Source organism: Phocoena phocoena, chromosome 13 (assembly GCF_963924675.1).
Source record: "Phocoena phocoena chromosome 13, mPhoPho1.1, whole genome shotgun sequence".
NCBI classification, from domain to species: Eukaryota; Metazoa; Chordata; class Mammalia; order Artiodactyla; family Phocoenidae; genus Phocoena; species Phocoena phocoena.
This window is the reverse complement of record NC_089231.1, coordinates 80,295,842-80,313,889: the sequence shown is the minus strand read 5'-3', so window position 1 is coordinate 80,313,889 and position 18,048 is coordinate 80,295,842.

Sequence of the window (18,048 nt, the reverse complement as noted above, 5' to 3'; positions counted from 1 at the left end):
TTAAATGGGAATGGTTCCCACCTTTCCAAAGGGGACACTGGGAAATGCCCAGAGGCATTTTTGGTTGTCAGGACTGGGGAGGGAGGGGGCGCTACCAGCACCTAGTGGGTGGAGGCCAGGGATGCTGTTCCACATCCTAGAACGCACAGGACAGCCCATAACAATTACCCGACGGAAAACGTCAATGGTGCTGAGGCTGAGAAATCAGATCTTTCATGTGGAAGATAGAATAGGACTCACTGCGTTCAGTCCCGGCTCTGCCTGTCGCTGTCAGGACCTCAAGTGAGTCTCTTGACCAAGTCCCTTGACCTCTTTGAGTCTCAGTGCTCCACCTGTCAGAGGGAATGAAAATAGTCCCCTCTCAGTAATGACTGAAGGGAGTCTGGGCATAAATCATACTGTTTAGTACCTGGCACAGAGCAGGTACCCAAGAAACAACAGCCACTTGGCTTCCAGGGTCTAAAAGGTACCAGTGGGTCCTGGTGAAATTGCAAATATATCAAGGGGAAGCCCAAAGGGATCGTCATGCTCTTTTCCCTTCCTGGTATCATTGTAACTTGTAGCTAGACACTGACTTGTACATTTAATGGTTCAGTGCCCCCATCCCCTGATCGACCCCTCAGCTCCATCAAGGCAGGGGCTGTGTTTTCTGTTGTTCCTTTTCTATATTCCCAGCACCCAGCAGTGTCTGGCCAGGTGGTATCTATTCAATAATTGGAGCCAGATGGCCTGAGTTGAAATCCTGGCTTCATCCACTCACCAGCGGTGTGAACTTGGGCAAGTTACTTAACCTTTCTGTGCCTCGTTTTCCTCCTCCAGAAAGTGGGCAAGTATCTACCAGACAGAGTTGTGGTAAGGGTTAAATAAGCCACCATATCTGTCTAGGGCCTGGCACCTGGTTAGTGCTTATAAGGATTTATTGTTATTATTACCATCATTACTTTCTTGTTTTCACTTTAGTGAATGCCACTCTGGCACCGGATGTCAGCTCACAGGGGTAGACAGACCTTCCTCTGCCTTTGAGGAGCGTTTGTTTCTGCGAATCATTTGGAGAAAGAGCTGAATTTGCAGAGAAGCTGGCAGCTCAGCTAAGCAGAAAAGTAGAAGCCGAAGTGATTTCTGGTGGGAGGTTCACGGGCCCGCTGGGTCACCCAACAGCTTCTCTCTCTCACCCGGAAGAAATGAGAATTGATTGGAAGCTCGTCCCATCTGAAAAGGTCTGTCGGCAGCCAGAACTGGTACATTGTTGTCAAGGATGCTTTTGGTTTTTGGTCCAGGGAGGAAGCAGTTCATGATGATTTGCTTTTCCAGGAAGTGAGACTGACTCCGTGGAGAGACAGAATAAGGTCCCAGACGCCTGCCGGATTTCACTGCTCCCCTGACAAGCAGGAAGACAGGACAATCGAGGGGCAGATAGGAAATGATAAACAAGGAGAGGAGACCCAGTGGGAACCAACCCAGCGGCTAAGGAGAGGCTGGGAATACGGGGCAAAAACTGCGAGCGATCAGAGAGGGAGGAAGAGAGGTTTAGAGCTGAGAAGACTGACAGCAACAACAACGGCAACAATAATAATAGCTGCTGTGAACTGAGTGCCTACTGTACGCTGTGGGCACTTTACACACCTGAGCTCAGTTAATGCTCATGGTGCCATTAGCTCATGTGTGTCAGGCCTCATCCACCTGTGGGTGATGAAAAGGTCACGCTTTCCGTATTCACGCATACATTCACTCATTCACTCAACAAACGTTCACCGAGCACCTAGCGTATGGCAGGCACTGTCCCAGGCACCGGGGATACGGCAGAAAAGCAGACAGACCAGCAGACCACACTCCCTGCCCTCGTGGAGCTGTCGTTCTCCTGGGCTGAGGGTCGGCCAACAATGGCAGACAATTACATCTAGTAGTCAGGTGGTGAGGGATGCTGTGAGGGAAATAGAGCCTGGGGTGGAGGTGGCGCGTGTAGGGGTAGGGTGAGGTTGAATTTTAAGACGAGTGGTCAGGAAAAGCCTTTCTGAAAAGGAGACATTTAAGCGATGACCTGAAAAAGGTCATTGGTTAAAATTTCCTGTGTTGATTCCAGCAGAGGTGGGTGGGTGAGTGGAGGGGCTTCCCATACCACACTAAGCGGTTCTCAGACGTCAGCAGGGTGTCTGCTGACTCAAGGCCTGGGAAATAGCATCAGATTCCACAGGGTTGGAACTGCAGGGCTCAGGCCTACAAGACCCCCAACACCACTTCAGATGCCAGCCAAAAGCCTGGGCTGCTGCCTGCGCCTGTGACCAGCGGACTGTTAATCAAAGGTTCCCACACCTTCCTCCTCCGGTTCGACGTATTTGCTAGAGCGGCTCACAGAACTCAGAAGCATGTTACTTACTAGATCACTGGTTTATTATGAAAGGACGTAACTCAGGAACCTCCAGGTGGAAGAGACACTCAGGGCGCGGAGTATCCACGCCCTCTCCGGCTGCACCACCCTCCCGGCATCCCCGTGTGTTCTCCAACCTGGAAGCTCTCTGAACCCCGTCCTTTTGGGTTTTTCTGGAGGCTTCATTACATAGGAATAATTGCAGGACTCACTGGCTGTTGGCAATTGATTCAACCTCCAGCAACTCTCCCTGAGGCTGAGAGGCAGGACTGAAAGTTTCAACCCTCTAATTACAGGATTGGTTTTTCCCAGCAACCAGCTCCCATCCTTAGGTGGGGTTCAAGCCACCTCCTTAATGTAACAGAAGACACCTTTGTTGATTTCATCACTTAAATTCTGAGGGTTTTTAGCTGTGTTGGAAATAGAAAGACCAAATATGTATTTTTTATTATAAACCACAGTATCACAGGTGAAAAGTGAGCCATGTGCATATTTTGGATAGAGTATAACAGAAAGAGAGCAGCAAGTGCAAAGGCCCTGAGGTGGGAGCGTGTCTGGCATTTTTGGGGAGTAGAAAGGAAGCCAGCATCCAGGAGCATAGGGAGTTAGGCAGACAGTGGTGGGAGGTGGGGGCAGAACAGGCACAGGTGTTGGATCACGTGAGCCTCATGGCATTGTAAGGATTTTAGCTTTTCATCCGAGTGAAACGGTGATCCATTACAGAATATCAAGCAGGGAAGTAATTTCATCTGACTTGGGTTTCAACAACAACTCTGGCTGCTGTGTTGAGAACAGTCTGTGGGAGGCAGGGAAGGAAGCAGGGGACCAGTTAGGAGGCTACTGCAAGGATCTGGGTGACAGATGATGGTGGCTCGGACCAGACAGTAGCAGCGGGGCTGGTGAGAAGGGCTGGGATTCTATAACCAACTTGAGTTTTCCCGAGGCCAAGCCTACTTATGTAGGATACTTCCAACACCCTGTCTCGTCCCACCCACGTGTTCTCTCACCTGTGCCCAGAAGCCCCCAAGACAGATGCATTCACCACCTGGCATCAGGCTGTTCTCTTGTTCGGGTTTCCCATGTCCTCATCACTGCACCCCTTGGAGTGGTGACACCATCACCACTGTGCTCATTAGGACACAATGTCCACGCCAGGGAATCACCTCCCTGTGTCCCCAGATCTTCCGGTCTTGGGGATGCAGGATGGGACCATGGGCCATGCAGTGGTGAGGAGACAGGCCAAGGCCTCACACCGGTTTGCTTGTGTGCCCCCGGGCATGAAGACTTCATCGATGCTTCTGTCAGCTTCTGGCCCTCACTTCCTCTTGCCAGAGGACTTGGGCTCAGTTGGGGACCAGATCCCTGGCCCTATTTTCCCTCTGTATCCCCAGTGAACCTCCCCCTGCTTCCTTGGGTGCAAACAAAACAGATTCCAGAGGACAGCCCTGAGAGAGAGAGAGAGAAGGAAGGAGAGGGGGAGGGGGAGGGGGAGGGGGAGGGGAGGGGAGGGGAGGGGAGGGGAGGGGAAGGGAGGGGAGGGGAGGGGGAGGGGGAGGGGGAGAGGGAATGTGTGCGTGTTGAAGAAAGCGGTGTGTGCCCGCTCAATGTAGATGTTATTGTCCCGTTTTCCAGATGAATCACTGGAGGCTCTGGGAGGTTAAGCGATTTGCCCAAGGCCATCGCTTGCATTCAAGTCTCCTAGTATTTCCTCTTCTTTTGCAATATCAAGACCCCTGCCCCATACTGCCCGTGTCCCCCCAAATCCAGAATGGCACTGTATGACTGGATAATGGAGCAGAGTATGCAAAACAATCTTTGTATTTAAAATCCTGGACATACTGTGGCTGCATATGTAGTAGCCCTTTATTCAGTCACTCAATAGACCTTGATTAAGCACCTCATAAAAATCAAGCCAAGAAGCGCACTGTCTCTTGTGGGAGATGGAGCAGTCAGAGATCAGTTCATTTCATTCTGGGTATTGGGAGAGAATTCTGGACTACTTACTCCTTAAGAGGAAGGGATGGGACCACAAATGGGGTTGACTCCCCACCTCACTGGTGTCAGCAACACCAGAAAAGCAGTGCTGTCGTGTCACGCAAACCAGGGTTCAAATCCCACTCTCACCAGTGACCAGCTGGGTTACCCACATTCCCTCAGGTCCCTTTAGCACCGACACACCAGTGTTTGACACAGGGTAAACACTCCATAAATGACCCTTACTGTTGCTGGGTTGGCAAAGGAATTTGAGGACAGAAACAAACTGGAGAATTCTGCCCCAAGGCCCCTTTGTTGGCAGCATCAGTTTTAGGGGAGGCAGGAAGCTCGTAAGTATCTGGATCAGGACACTCTGCCCCCAAAAGAGTAGTAGAGCTCCTCAAATCACCTGCACCCTTAAGCCCTGCCAGAGAAAGTTTCCCCAAACGCAGGAACCTAAAACCTTCCATGGTGGCTATAGACTTGACAACTTCACTTTTCCAAACAAGGGCAAAACTGGCTCTTCAACTTCAATGCCCGTGGGTGAAGTCCAACACGTTTAGTACTTTTCTAGGTGATGAAATGGATCGTTTTTCTCAAGACAAAAGAAAAAGAAAATCGAGATTCATGATGGGGTAGGGAAGAGGTGGGCAAGTTTTGATGATACAATAGAATATTTGAAATCCTGGCAAACTAGGGGAAAGGTCACCAACCATCTGTCCACTGACCAGACTGGAGCTACCTGGCAATTTGGGGATCCTGATCTATTATCTCCACAGACTGTAAGTTCTCCGAGGGGAGAACCACGCCTTTGAAAACTTCTTTTCCCCACAGGACCTTGAAAATAGTTAGAAACTTTATGCAGAGACAGGCAGGTTCCTGTTAATACCAACAGCCAATGTCTACTGAGTACTTGCCATATTCCAGGAACCATGCTAAGGGCTTAATCTCCATATACGTTCAAAACAGAAAATAAAAAAACCCAGATGGTGCATGCTATTATTACCGTTTACTATAATTACCATTTTATAGAAGATACGTTGAGGCTCAAAGAGGTGGAATAAGTAAAGCCCAACGTCACAGACGGGCTCTTCAACTTCAATGGGCGAACAGTTCAGTGAAAGAATGAAGATTTCCCCTCCTCAGCATGCAGAGGGTTAACTTAGAACCTCAGGCTGTCAGCACTTCTCTGATCTTGGCACTAATTATGTACAGAAATCATCTTGCCTCTGCCGTCTAATGAAAACGACTGTACAGAAATGGAATTTATCATGATATGTATTCTGAGTGTTTTCTTCTTTAAAAGACTACCTCAATTTCCCCCACTTTTCATTTCCCCCTCTCCTTACCAGATAATCAAATAGAAAAGTTATATTAACCTACCAACCACTTCAATTAAAATGCTCATCCAAAATTTGAAAACAATTAAAAAACCCATTATCTCAGATTTAACGTTCTCTGATTCCGTGTCTATTTTCTGCCACAGCGCAAACGGCAGGTAACATTATCACAGTAGGTGCCTTCTAGAAAGTAACATCTCATTCTTTGCCAGTCGGTCCCGACGCTGCTCGCCTGGCACGGGCCTTATTAAAAACCCTCACGCCCTGGTGTACTTCTGTCATGTCCAAATGCATTGAAATAATTGATTGTTTTAATGCGTTCTCCATCTGTCTCATTTTCTTCTGTCTTTCTCTACTCAGGAGTGGGTTTCAGAGAGAGGAAAGGACAGATCCACTCTTGGGAGGTTATAGACTGAAAGATGGGAGGGCCCCTGGCTTGGATCTGTTGCTCAGGGGGTTCTGCGTTCCCGTGATGAAATCAGAAATGGTTTTCCCTGGGACTTCCCTGGTAGTCCAGTGAAGAATCCGCCTTCCAATGCAGGGGACGCACGTTCAACCCCTGGTCGGGGAACTAAGATCCCACATGCCAGGGGGGCAACTAAGCCCGTGCGCCACAACTACTGAGCCTATGTGACACAACTAGAGAGCCCATGTGCTGCAACTACTGAGTCTGTGCACTCTGGAGCCCGCACCACAACAAAAGAGCCCATGTGCCGCAACTAAGACCCGATGCAGCCAAAAATAAATAAATATTTGAAAAATCTAATTGTCCAACGACAAAGAATTATATCAACTAATGGCATATCCTAAGAATGCAATAATATTCTGAAGTCATTTAAAAGTATATTAGAGAAGAATATATATTGAATGAGGAAAAATGATACCATGTTGTTAAAGAAACCAAATAGAATACCAAATGGTATGATCTAAGCTTTATGGGAAAAAAAGTATATGGTTATGACTTCATGGAAAAAAAAAAAGACTGGAAGGTTATATGGTCCTCTGAGAAAATGAGAATCAGGGTCATTTTTATACTTGCTGAGCTTCTTCTGTTCCAAATTTTTTCTCCAGTGGTAGTGCATTAATTTTTCTGTTCAGAAAACAAAAGTTGTTTCCAAAAGGAATACCTGTGAATTATAGCAGGAAATGGAGGGGGAATATCTGGGAATTAAAGCAGGTTTAAGACCTTTCCTCTCAGCCCTGGGTTCCTATTACTACCCTGTAGTAGTAAGATTTGATGCATTACTACGTATACTATATATATAGTAATATATAATTAACAAGGATGACTACCGCCTCTCACCATTCCCTGGCCATTTATCCAGACCTATGCTCTGGCTCAATTTTTCCCAGATCTGACAAGCACTGTAATTGCTTAGTTAACACATGATGGAACTCCAACAGAACCCAGAAATGAGTTCAATAATTGGACAATCTTTAGCTGTAGGCGAGGATGGAGTAGTGGGAATGGGAATATCCTCCTGCCTGAAACAACCAAAAAATTGGTGTCATATATGCTACAATGATTTTCAAGCTACTGGCACTCAGGAAACAAAGGACAGTGATCCCTGAGAGGCAAGAAACAAAAAGTCAGCCCTAGGTTTGCATTCCTCCATGAGAGGATTTCCAGGCTGCAGCATAGAGAGGGGGCCTGTTGGACTCCCTGAAATGAGAAGACATTGCTGAGAGTCTGGGGAACCCACGGTGGCTAGAGTTCCCAAGTCAGAATCGTGCAGAAGGGTGCTATTCAGAGAGAACTTCAGAAACCGTGGAGTTCTGATCAGCCCATGCATGTGAGCAAACTACCCAAGGCTGGGGAATCTTCTGCAAGGAGTGGAGATGACGGTGCTGGGTGTCTGGACCAACATATTAGTACAAAGGTGGAGAAACGGTTCTAGACGAAAACAGAAGAGAACACTTTTGTGACCCTGCTTTAAGCAAAAATTGCTTAGATATGACACCAGAAGTACAATCTATATAAAGACAAATCAGACTTCATCAAAATTAAGATCTTCTGCTCTTAGTTAAAGCAGCCCCAACAGACTAAATACCACAGACTGGGGGCTTCCCTGGTGGCGCGGTGGTTGAGAGTCTGCCTGCCGATGCAGGGGACGCGGGTTCGTGCCGCGGTCAGGGAAGATCCCACATGCCGCGGAGCGGCCGGGCCCGTGAGCCACAGCCGCTGAGCCTGCGCGTCCGGAGCCTGTGCTTCGCGACGGGAGAGGCCACAACAGTGAGAGGCCCGCATACCGCAAAAAAAAAAATAAATAAATAAATACCACAGACTGGGTGGCTTATAAACCGCAGAAACTTCTTACAGTCCTAGAGGCTGAGCCATACAAGATCAAGATGCCAACAGATTTGCTGTCTGTTGAGGACAAGCTTTCTGGTTCATGGCCTACAACTTCTCGCTGTATTCTCACAGAATGGAAGGGATGGGGAGCTCTATGGGGTCTCTTTTTAAGGGCACTGATCCCACTTATGAGGGCTCTGCCCTCGTGACCCAATTACCTTTAAAGGCCCCACCTCCAAATACCATCACTCTGGGAGTTAGAGTTTCAACATATGAACTTTGGGGTTGGGGAGGAAAACACCCAGTCCGTTACATGTTCTTCGAAGGCACTTTTTTTCTCTCTCATTTTATTACAATGAAGTTTAACAGAACAGAAAAGTCACATGACATTGGTGGGTACAAAAGGCACTTTTAAGAGAATGAAAAGAGATGCCACACATATCTGGAGAAAACTGTAATTCGAAAAGATACATGCACCCCGATGTTCACTGCAGCACTATTCTCAATAACTAAGACATGGAAACAACATATATATAATAGAATACTACTTAGCCATAAAAAAGAATGAAATAATGCCATTTGCGGCAACATGGATGGACCTAGAGATTATCATACTAAGTGAAGTAAGTCAGACAGAGAAGACAAATATCACATGATAGCACATGTGGAATCTAAAATATGACACAAATGAGTCTCTCATTTGTGTTATCTACAAAACAGAAAGACTCACAGACATAGAGAACAGACTTGTGGTTGCCAAGGGGGCGGGTGGGTGGGAGAGGGATGGATTGGGAGTTTGCAATTAGCCGATGCAAACTATTATACAGAGAATGGATAAAGCGACACGGTCCTACTGTATAGCACAGGGAATTATAGTCAACATCCTGTGATAAACCATAATGGAAAAGAATATGAAAAAGAATGTATTTATATGTGTAACTGAATCACTTTGCTGTACAGTAGAAATTAACACAACATTGTAAATCAACTCTACTTCAATGAAATACAATAAAAAAATAGAGGTGCCACTCATAGACCGAAAGACATTATTTCCAAGTCATGTATTTAATAAAGAATTTGTATTCAGAATATATAAAAACTCTCAAAACTCTACAGTAAGGGAAAAAATCCAATTTAAAAATGGGCGAACTGTTTGAATAGACAATTCACCAAAGAAGCTATAGAGACGGCAAATCAGCACATCAAAAAAAGCTCGGCTTATTTAGTCATTACTCATTAGAAAAATGCAAACTAGAAAAACAACAGGATACCACTGAACACCTATCAGAATGGCTAAAATTCAAAGGGCAGACCTTGACACGTCTTGGCAAAGACTGGAGAAACTGCAACTCCTAAATGCTGCTGTTGGGAATGTAATATTGACAAACTGACTTCCAAAATAGTTGTACTTTTCTTAAAAAGTAAATTTTCTTAAAAAGTAAATTATACCTATGATATGATTCAGCTATTACACACCTAGCTATTTATCTAAGAGAAATGAAAGCTTATGTCCATGTAAAGATTTGCACCCAATGCTCATAACAGCCTTATTTGTAATAGACCCAAACTGGAAACAACCCAGATGTCCATTGACAGGTGAATGGATAAACTGGTATATACATATGACGAAACACTACTCAATAGAAAGGAATGACCTGCTGGTGCACCTAATGGAGACGAATCTCAAAATAACTATGCCGAGTAGAACCAGGGAGACAAAAATTGTATAAAAATCTAGAAAAAGAAAACTTAGAAAGCAATCAGTGATTGCCCAAGGCATGATGTGGGAGGGAAAGATTAAGTGAGACAGGAAGAAACTTGGGGGGTGATGGGTATGTTCTTGACTATGGGAATGATTTCACGGGTATAAATATATCAAAGCATCAACTTGTACTCTTTAAATATGTGCTGTCTGTTGCATATCATACCTCAGTAAAGTTATTAAGAAAAGTGAATACACAGATTTTAAAAAATTGAACTGTCAAGAAAATAATTCTGGCTCCAAGCATGTCTGAAAAAAAAAAACTTAAATGGTATCTTCTTTGTGCAACTTGTCTCTCCCAGAGAGAGGCTTGTCTCACTTGGTCAAGAGGGCTGCCATGACTCCGGGACTCCATCCTTCTATATTCAGATCCAGAGCCAAGAAAGCATCACCTCTTCCCTAAAGGTCCTCACAAAACTCTGAAATGTACTCTAGCTGGACCAGCCCAGTTCACGTGCCCACGAATGCATGTGGGCAACCAATCACTATAGCCAGTGAACCATGATGCTCCGATTGTCTCAGGCCTGAGTCATGAGAAGTGAGAGCAGGAAAGGATCCCATTTCTTAAAACAATTCAGGGCTGCAGTCACAAGAAGCGTAGTGGATATTGTGGTGACCGCAAGAATGCGCCTCTTGGATCTCTGTGTGCAGGTAGCGTGATGAGTTGAGGGCCTCAGCTGCCATGCTCTGAAATCCATCACCGCGTTTGTGCAGAGGCCACACTTCCCTCGGGCTGCTCCCGGCCAGCAGGTGAGTGCAGAAGGAATCCAAAGGCAGACCCTTTCCTGGGAGACACAAGGCTCTCCTGACAAGTCACGATGGCTCAAGGACTCCCTAGTGGTCTTGCTGAATGGCTTATGCATTAAGTCTAACACGCTTTCATTCGCCCTTCTTTCCTCCTCTCTACCCTTCACCTGTGTCAAGGTGCCAGCTCCCTCTCCACCCTCCTCACAAGCATTTCCCCTAATGAATCTCTTGCACGTTTAACCCCATCTTAGCATCTGTTTCTTGTAAGACCCCAATTAACACAGATACCAGGGAGACACCTAACACATCTCTACCTCTAGTCAAAAGTTCCAGGGTTTGCCAAATCAGTTCTTATCCTGTATCTTATCTGACTTGCAGCCTTGGTTGGAGAAACTGCTAGGAACACAAAAGCCTTAAAGTGGACGTAACAGGACTGACTTATGGGTGGTGACCCTGCCATCCATTGCAAGCACTCAGCGATTCACAAAGCACTTTAAGATACAAAACTTGATCTGATCTTCACAAAAGAGCAGTGAGGTGGGTGGAGCTATTTGATATTCGTTGTAAGGAGGTCGATAGGGAGGTCAAAGTGAATTGTTAAAAGTCCCATAGATCCAAGTCCCTGCTGCGCTGAAGAATCTTCAGTGGGGGCTTCCCTGGTGGCGCAGTGGTTGAGAGTCCGCCTGCCGAAGCAAGGGATGCGGGTTCGTGCCCCGGTCTGGGAAGATCCCACATGCCGCGGAGCGGCTGGGCCTGTGAGCCATGCGCGTCCGGAGCGCGTGCTCCGCAACGGGAGAGGCCACAACAGTGAGAGGCCCACGTACCGCAAAACAAACAAACAAACAAACAAAAAGCATCTTCAGTGGTTCCTCATTGCCTTCAAGATAAAGACCAAGGTAGTCATGTGACGCACAAGGGCCCTGTGATCTGGCGTTAGAGCCACGTTCAAGGCTCCAATAAAGCCACAGACTATTTGGCCTCTTGGCCTCTGCATATTCTGTTCCTTCTTCAAACACTTTCCATACCCTCCCCTCTGGTATCAACTACTCATCCATACTACTACTACTCTCTTCCTATTAAAAATCTACTCTTAAAGACTGGGTCGTGTATTCCTTTGAGACCCCAGATCCCTGTTCTTACCCATTTCATAGTGTAATAGGTAAGAACCTTTGTATTCTTTTTTTTTTTTTTTTTGCGATACGCAGGCCTCTCACTGCTGTGGCCTCTCCCGTGGCAGAGCACAGGCTCCGGACGCGCAGGCTCAGCGGCCATGGCTCACAGGCCCAGCCGCTCCGTGGCATGTGGAATCTTCCCGGACCGGAGCACGAACCTGTGTCCCCTGCATCGGCAGGCGGACTCTCAACCACTGCGCCACCAGGGAAGCCGTGTATTCTTTTTTACAAAAAAGTTACTGAAGTTTAATTGATTTACAATGTTGTGTTAATTTCTACTGTATAAAGTGACTCAGTTATACATATAGATTCTCTTCCATATTCTTTTTCACTACGGTTTATCACAGGATACTGAATATAGTTTTCCCTGTGCTATACAGTAGGACCTTGCTGTTGATCCATTCTCTATGTAATAGTTTGCATCTACTAATCCCAAACTCCCCATCCCTCCCTCCCCCAGCAATAGGAGATACAGATATCATATGGAATTGACTCACACAATTACAGAGGCTGGAAAGTCAAGATGTGCAGTTGGCAAGCTGGAAACCCAGGAGAACACACGTACAGTCCCTGTGTGAGTCCGAAAGTCTCAGAACCAGCATTAGCCAGTGACACGTAACCAGCCACAAAACTGTTGACACTTGAGACCCAGGAGCCAGTATTTCAATCCAAGTTTGAAGGCTGGAAGAGACCAGTATCTCTCCTCTAACCATTCGGCAAGAGAAGATCCCTCTTCCTCAGCCTTTTATTCTATCCAGGTGTTCAATGGATTGAAGGAGGCTGCTGTCGGGCTGCACCCCCCAGGCCTGCAAGCTTTGTAACTGCCCAGCCTCAAGACCAAAGAAAGAGCCCAGAGACGCCAGCCGTTATTGGATAGGGAATCTTACCCGTCTGAAGCACAAGGTGCTGGACCAACACCTTACTGTGTACGGCAGACACAACATGACAGCAAACTTCACTTCTCAGGGGAGAAGGAGGCTACCATTTAAAGGGGGAATTGATGCCAGGTTGGCTCATCAGTTGTGAGGGAAACCAGTGGCTGGGGCAGGGGGCAAGCACGCAGGCAGCTACTCATTACACCTATCATGTGAGTGGACCAGGGGCTAGACATGCAGGGAGTGCACAGCGGGCAAGAGAACAGCCATCTTGAGTGGCCTGACCTCACACTCCACCTCCACACACCCTGCACGACCCGTACAGTCTAGGTCCACCTCTCTTCCACGGCTGCCCTGAGGTCAGGTAGATAGAGGTGCACTGCAGCCGAACAGCACACATGCGATAACAAGTAACAGCAGCTAACGAGCATCAAGAGTAAAGGCACCGGGACTTCCCTGGTGGCGCAGTGGTTAAGAACCCACCTGCCAATGCAGGGGACATGGGTTCGAGCCCTGGTCCAGGAAGATCCCACATGCCGCGCAGCAACAAAGCCCGTGCGCCACAACTACTGAGCCCACATGCCACAACTACTGAAGCCCACGTGCCTAGAGCCTGCAAGCCGCAACTACTGAGCCCACATGCCACAACTACTGAAGCCCACATGCCTAGAGCCTGCGAGCCACAACTACTGAGCCCACATGCCTCAACTACTGAAGCCCACGTGCCTAGAGCCTGCAAGCCGCAACTACTGAGCCCACATGCCACAACTACTGAAGCCCACGCACCTAGAGCCTGCGAGCCGCAACTACTGAGCCCACATGCCTCAACTACTGAAGCCCACATGCCTAGAGCCTGCGAGCCACAACTACTAAAGCCTGTGTACCAAAGCCCGTGCTCCTCAACAAGAGAAGCCACCGCAGTGAGAAGCACGTGCACCGCAATGAAGCATACCCCCGCTCACCGCAACTAGAGAAAAGCCCGTGCGCAGCAATGAAGACCCAGTGCAAAAATAAGTTTATTCAAAAAAAAAAAGAGTAAATATACCTAGTATGCTAAAGAGAGTAAAATTCGCCTAGAGGTGGGTAAGCTTTGGAGCCGGGTGTGTATCGGGTCAATTTTTCATGCACATCCAGAGGATAACGACAGCATCTCGCTGCAGACACAGCAATCAGATTCATTTCATAGTGAGACCACCACTGCCCCGACCCCCGAGAGCAGACTCCCTCCACTCAGACTCGGAGGAAATGCAACATGTTTAACAGGCACGATACAGGGGAGGTCATGACCTTTAGGCAGAATACAGCAGTAACAGCGCTCTGAGATCATACCGCCCTCGCCTGCGATTTCTGTACTGGCCTGCAGTGTCGTGTCACCTGTCCACGGGCAATCCCCAGAGCTGGTGCGGAATACTGGAGGGGAGGTATAATGGTGCCTTTCTCCAGTAGGGGCCGGATTAATTACCTAAGTAGTCTTAGGTGGGGCCAGGTAGACAACAGGTGAGATCTGTAAGTCCCTTTCTAAGCTTATTCCCCACTAGGCAGCAAACCCAAACCAGCAGGGTCTTACCTGCCAGTCCTACGCCATTTATAATGTGTCCCTCTGCAGGTAGGTCCTGTAGGCAAAAGTGGGTTATTGTCCTGACAGTTGGCAACCTTTGGGTCCTTTGGTGGTCAAGAGTTGAACTCAGATTGCGTGGACTAGTTGCCTCTGGGTTAATATGGCATAGACACTGGGACGATGCTGCTGAGATGTTCAGTCAGTTCATAGGGCTTGAGTCAGCCTCCTGGCCCACATGTTGAGAGCACGGGTTTCCTGCCTCAATCGTTAAGTACTCCGTTTATCTTTTCCGTTAGCCCGGCAGCGGTGAGGTTGTAAGGCTGGTGGAGATGCCAGCGGATGTCATTTTTATCAGCCCACTCCTGGACTTCATGGTCCTTGGTCGATGCTGACGTCCATGGGGGTCCTTATTTTGTGCACAGCTGCTCTAGACGGCCCCCCCAGTAGTGGTCTTTCTGTGGTGCTTGATGACTCGGGTTGGCCTTTTGTGATGTCTCCCACCTGTTGTAACGCACTGTAGACAGCATGGAGCTGTGGTCCCATCCCATTATACTGCTGCTCTGTGCCCTTCCATAGCCGGACCAGAAGCCCAAGGGTTCTCTTGTTATTTGGCCATTACCACATTTTGGATAATTGGCCACTTCCAATTCACAAGCCTTTCCCTGAGTTAATATCCCTAAAGTCTGTGTCTCTCATGGTGTAGCGGTGGTGGGTCAGGGGTAGGCTGTCTTCCCGGACCAGAAAATATGCAAGTATGTAATAGATGATCCAGGTCCTTGCGTCCTGTCAGTGTTCACCAGCCATCCCCAGGCAGTCAGGAGCCATAAGCGTGGGGCTGCTCCTTTTAAACTAGAAGGAGACTCCAAGGTGAACAGGATACCCTCAATATAATGGAAGAAAAAGACACTTCCCATGGTGGTCAGCTGCCACAAGGCTCCATGCACGTGCTAGCGGACGGCCACCTTGGGGTCACCCTGCAACTTTCCATTCCCCATCCTTATTTCCTGACCTCTTGGGTGTTCACGGGGGTTTCCTTGGCCTCCTGGCTGGCCAACTATTGGACTGCACCCCGCAGGCCTGCAAGCCCAGCTTCGAGACCACAGAGAGAGCCTGGAGACAGCGACAGAGACATCAATACTTAATGACAGGGGATCTTACGCATCCGAAACGAAGGGTCCGGGAACGACATCCCCTCCATGTACAGCAGACAGCAAGCAGGATGTGGGAACCACGTTTGCTAGGCGGGGGAGGAGGCTACCATTTATATGGGGAATTGGCGTCAGGTTGGCTCGTCAGTTACCAGGGAAACCAGCGGCTGGGGCAGGGGGCAAGCAGGTAGGCAATTACTGACTAAGCCCTACAATGAAGAGGATTGGATAGTCATGTGAGTGAAGCAGGGGCTGGTCAAGCAGGGGATGGCCGGGAAGCAAGAGGACGGCCATCTTAAACAGCCTGACCACCCAGAGGCCCACCCGCGCCAGGGAGGGCAATCTCCTGCAATGCAGTCTACTGATTCGAGGCGAATCTCATCCAGAAATACCCTCACAGACACACCTGGAATGGCGTCTGGCAAAATGTCTGGCCACCCAGTGGCCCAGTCAAGTTGACACATAAAAGGAACCATCACATGGAATAATTGTCCAAGGTTGTGTGACAGTGTCGGTGGCAGGGCTGGAGAACAAGCTGTCTCCAAAGCTCTTCTTTTTTTTTGGCCAAGCGGTGTGATACGTGGGATCTTAGTTCCCTGACCAGGGATTGAACCTGTGCCCCTCACATCGGGAGTGCAGAGTCTTAACCGCTGGTCTTCCAGGGAAGTCCCTCCAAAGCCCTTCTTACACAGCCATGTCACTATCCCCGTGGCTAAGGCAACCACAGGGTGGTGACCCCCTGCCTGATCCATCTGGAGCTTCTGCATTTCTTGAGGACATACTAAATGCCAGGCTCAGACTCTGTGCTTGGCATTTTACTTATATCCTCATGGCCTTGGACTGTCCTGGTCTCCAGATGCATGGATATTGGTTGAGTGAATAAATCCCATTTGCCAGGGAGGATAACTCGCTTATTATAGGGTCCAAACCTAGGACGGACTCCACGGCCACACCATCCTTCTTGAAAAGCCCTCTTCCAAACCCATGATTTCTCACGCCCCAGAAACATGACTTTGCCCCTGCAGAGGCTGCAGGCTCGGCAGAACTTAACATCTCAGCTCCCCAGGGAGCATTATCCGCTGTCCAGAGCAGATTTCCCCAGAGGGTCTCAGTGCTGCCGAACAGGCAGGCGAACAGACTGGGTGAGGAGCCCTGGCACGTACCTTGCAGGTCAGCTGGCATCTGATCTAGACTCTTCTTCCCCAGTTTCTCCAGATGCACAGGGGTCTGCGATGCCAAGCGGGAGTGTTGTTAAGGGGATCTGTATTCTTTTCTTTTCCTTTCTCTCTTTAACTTTCAGCAGCAGCTCCTCCCCCCTTCATGGCAGGTTCCAAGAGTCTCAGGCGTCAATATTGACAGAAGAGGCCCCACAGCCCATCAGGGGATCCGGTTTCAAAAGAGTAGCTGAGCAAGCTCGTTAGGATGGCTTCTCGGCACACTTTGGCAGCTCCAATTACTTGGTTCTGAGCAGCATGAATATGGATCAGTGAGAGGAAGGGGACTCATCGGGATTAGTTTTTTTTTTTTAACACAGAGACCGTATAGAGGAGGACTTTAAGAACACTAGTTTGGCAGTCAGAGAGACCTGGCTTCCAATCCCATCTCTGCTCTTTTTGCTTTGCTACCCCTGTGATGCTGGGAAAGGACATTCGCTACTCTGAATCTCAGTTTCCTTATCTGTAAAATGGCCCACCATACGTGTTGCATAAATACAGCAGTTCCTGGTGTTCTGTTTAGAAATGGTCACATCCAGAGGAACTGGCCTTCTTCTTAAGAGTGGGGAAGCTTTTCCCAAAGTCTCCTGCAGGTTTCCCCTCACGGCTCATTGGCCAGCACTGAGTTCTGCTAACTCCTGACAGCATCTGAGGACATCTTTCCCAGCCTCCTAGTTTTACAGTTCATGAAACCGAGGCCCAGAGAAGGTTGCATAGCAAGTCAGTGGCAGAGTCAGACCTGGAACCTGATGCCTAACCCAGAGCAGTTTTCATCCCCCTATAACACTTCTCTATCAGTGCTAAGATTTCCAAGGCTTTTTACTCAATGTATTTGTCAACATCTGCCACCAATTTCCTGAGCACAGGCAGGCAGGAGCCCTGGGCAAAGCCTCTTTCCCTATCTTCCAGTCCAGGTGAGTGGCTCAGTTAAGTCTTGGACTCTCCAGCCAGCTCAAGATCATCCTATCTGTCACGCAGAGAAGAAAATGGGGACGAAGGAGAGAAGCCCAGAGCGGCATCTATTCAACTAGTCTGCACAAGGACCCCTAGCAAGAAAGCCAGGCCTGACTGAGGGGACACACGATGCGGGGTGCTATGGAGACTGGAGGGGAATGTGGTCCAGCTTCACCTTCCCCGGGCCTCCTGCTGGAAGGCACGTAGTCATGCGGAAAGCCCACTGCCGTCGCACCAGAAGCCTCCCCTCGTTAAAATTCTGGGCCATGGTGTCTTGTATTAAAGCTGATATTAAGCCATAAAATGTAATATGTTATGACACCATAAAATTCAGTGTAATTGCTATAGAACCATAAAATGTAATGTAACAGGCGCAGTGTCCATTACACTGCTTCACAGTCTAAAGCAGTTAGCTTCCACTCTGCTTTTAGACAAACAAACAATTCCTATTCATTGCTAACTCTGGAGGAAGGTATAGGGAAATCAACGCACATGAGCATGAATTGTTAACACAAATGCCAAGGGAGGATGCAGTGGGGTGTGGAGGCACCCTCCAGGCTTTGTAGTAAGACAGAACCGAAGTGCCAGTCTTGTTCAATAATATCTAGATCAGGGGGACTTCCCTGGTGGCGCAGTGGTTAAGAAT